The sequence below is a fragment of the Polyodon spathula genome, chromosome 12 (genome assembly GCF_017654505.1).
Source record: "Polyodon spathula isolate WHYD16114869_AA chromosome 12, ASM1765450v1, whole genome shotgun sequence".
Classification (NCBI taxonomy): Eukaryota; Metazoa; Chordata; class Actinopteri; order Acipenseriformes; family Polyodontidae; genus Polyodon; species Polyodon spathula.
In genome coordinates, this window is record NC_054545.1 from 38,994,855 (window position 1) to 38,997,588 (window position 2,734).

At 42.1% G+C, this 2,734-nt stretch overlaps 1 protein-coding gene across 2 annotated transcripts in view; it reads right to left on the bottom strand.

Moving 5' to 3' along the window:
- LOC121324554 (prohibitin) overlaps positions 1-1,406 on the bottom strand; it is a 7,685-nt gene extending 6,279 nt beyond the window's left edge. For both annotated transcript variants that reach the window (XM_041266592.1, XM_041266591.1), the window contains exon 1: positions 1,325-1,406. The gene's annotated coding sequence lies outside the window, so the exon portion shown is untranslated. The remainder of the gene's footprint in view (positions 1-1,324) is intronic.
- Between the last annotated feature and the right edge of the window lie 1,328 nt (positions 1,407-2,734).

The following is a 2,734-nucleotide window of genomic DNA, read 5'->3' on the forward strand; positions in this document are numbered from 1 at the left end:
TTTCTTACACACACAGACAGCTATCAGTTAGGCGGCATTGTCTCTCTTTTTCGTTCTCTTAAACAGTACTGCATGCGTCTGATTTTAGTACTATGAGACCTCTGTCTTCTGTGGCAGTGTACTATTTGGAAACTCACATAGGTAAAACAATATCGTGCTATCTGACACCTGGCAGCCTTTGGCAGTAATTACGCCTGGAATCTTGTTAGAGCGAGATTTAATTTCGCTTCTTATTTTCTTTAGTAGAACACGTATATTATCAGTTACTTGTTTGATTACCATATTGTATGCCTTTAACTCGGTTTGTTTATTTTTCGTGTTTCACTGATATTTTGTACTGTGTTTCTCTTTGGTTTTATATTTTTATTTAGAATTCCCTGCTCTTGTGGTGCAGACGCGGGGACACTGTGAAACTGTAGTACTGTACTGTTTTACCTCCTTGTGTGTGTTCCTTTGCCAGAGCATAAGCCCTTCCCATCTAGTGGACAAGAGAGGTACTGCAACTGCTTGAATACAGAAATACTTTGGATACACTTTGTCTTTATTCTGTTAAACTCTGTTTAGAATAAAATCGATTTTTGTACTTTTATATTTAATACCTGCCTCCTTGGAGATCTTATTTGGAAGGACTTGAGTGGGGAACCTAACCCTTAACTCCTGAGATTTAATTTTCTCCAGTAAACTTAATGGTGTAACGGATATTCTGATATTGATGCTCTTGCGCCTGGCAAATCTAACAGTTGGCGTAGTCGAACTTTATCGTCTAAGCGATTTAACGCTTGTCAGGTCATCCATCACGCAGGAACACAAGACGGCTGAGAGGTACAATAACATACATGCTGCTTGTGTAACATTTATTACCAGTCGGCTCGAAATATTGCAACGTTAACACGATGCTAGTTTACAAATAAGCAACGTCCACACTGCAGTGCTGGTAAGGACGGTACCCGCGTGTGTCATTCTCTGTATGCCCATGCTTTGGCCTAGCGCAGACACAGTCACACTCGGAGCACACAAAGCAGGTTATATTAATATCCGGCTGCCCCGACAGGATGATGCAACGAGCATGCAACACGTCGCTTTGAAGTAAAACGAGAGCAGAAACAAAGAGGATCACATCGTACGTGTTTGTTATTATTGTGTACTCGAAACTTCACACACGCACGGACATGATGTAATCTCACATAGTAAACAGCGCCATTCAGTAAATAATAATAATAAAAAAACAAAACAACAACAACCTTGACACATTCATGGAATAGCTATCCTTAGAAACTCTGGCCTGCTTTATTCCGAGCTGTCTTTTCTTTTATTCCGCACTCACCTCTCTGTCTTGCTCTGCAAACTGTGACCTCCACTGCAAATCCTGGAACGCATGAACTTGACAGGAAACCGCGCATGCTTCAACTTTCAGAGCCCTCGCTCCTAATTGGCTGGCGTGCCTCACTGGGGCAGGTTCAAGGGTCGGGGAGCAGTGCCGTGTACACGCTGGAATAGACGCATGTGTATACTTGGGTAGTACAAACGCTGCTTTTTTATTTAAATAAATAAATACATACATACATTCATAAGTAAATGATAACATGTAAAAATGCAGTTACCTTGGAATCATAAATAAGACCATGCAGCTGTCTCTGTGTAGAACTGCGCCCCCCCAGCTAAAATGAGTTTTAATACAAAACGTAGCGGGTAACATGATTCCAATACAGCAGCTTGATCAATTGTGCAGTAACTTTGACAAAGACCAAAACAAAGATCTGCTGGTAAACAGACTTTGATTTCTCTTCCGCTATTTTTTTTTTATTGTCCCACGTTACAAGCCATGCTCTTTTCTCGCATGCGTGAGCGCACTTCATTACAGAAGAGCATTATACGGTACAGCTCAAGCAGTAAAGGCATTTCAGTGTTGCAGCTGCGGGTTGGATACAAGAACAAAAGGTGTTATTGAGGTCATGGGAATGATAGTTTTCTTAAATAGTTCCCCATATCATAAGGTTTTACTGTTTCCATATTCAACCATAGGCTTTAATACAGCCTTTGTGGCTAACCACCCTAATACAATAATAATAATAATAATAATAATAATAATAATAATAATATATAAGATATGTCCATGAGAAAAGCATGGGGGACACTGTAAACTTACAAGGCTGTAGTCAGCCACGAAAGAGGACAGCGGCAAAGCAACATGTAAAAGAGCTGAAATTAATAACTATTAGTATTCAGGCAAAACTGAAAGAACATCTGGGTTTTTTTTCCTCATATAGTGTTTTTTTTTGGCTTTCTATCCAGGGTTATAAAGTCATATACAATACAGTATATGAAAGAGGTTGCATTTTCAAAACTTTATGTGCCACTTCACCTGTAAGAGAGTCAGGATATCAGTGCAGCAGCTCAGAAGATACTGAAGCCTGGTCAAACCCCTGATTTTCTCCTCAAATTGGAATGCTCAGTAATTTCCCCCCCTCGCTGCAGCGATTCCCCACACAGCTCAGGAGAGATGAAGGTTCAGTGGGGGTCCTCCGATCCTACGAGTGAGCCAGCTTCCTCTTCTACACCCAGGAACTCGAGAGCGGATATCAGTGAGTTACTGGCCTCTGGAGGACAAAGGCCAGCCCTGCTCAGGCCAGTTGGCCGCTGAAGCTCACTAGGTGCCTGGCTGGCAGGGTTCGCTGCATCGAGACACCCCCCCCCCCCCCAAAAAAAAAACAGTCCCACGGGAGCGCCAGAGCCA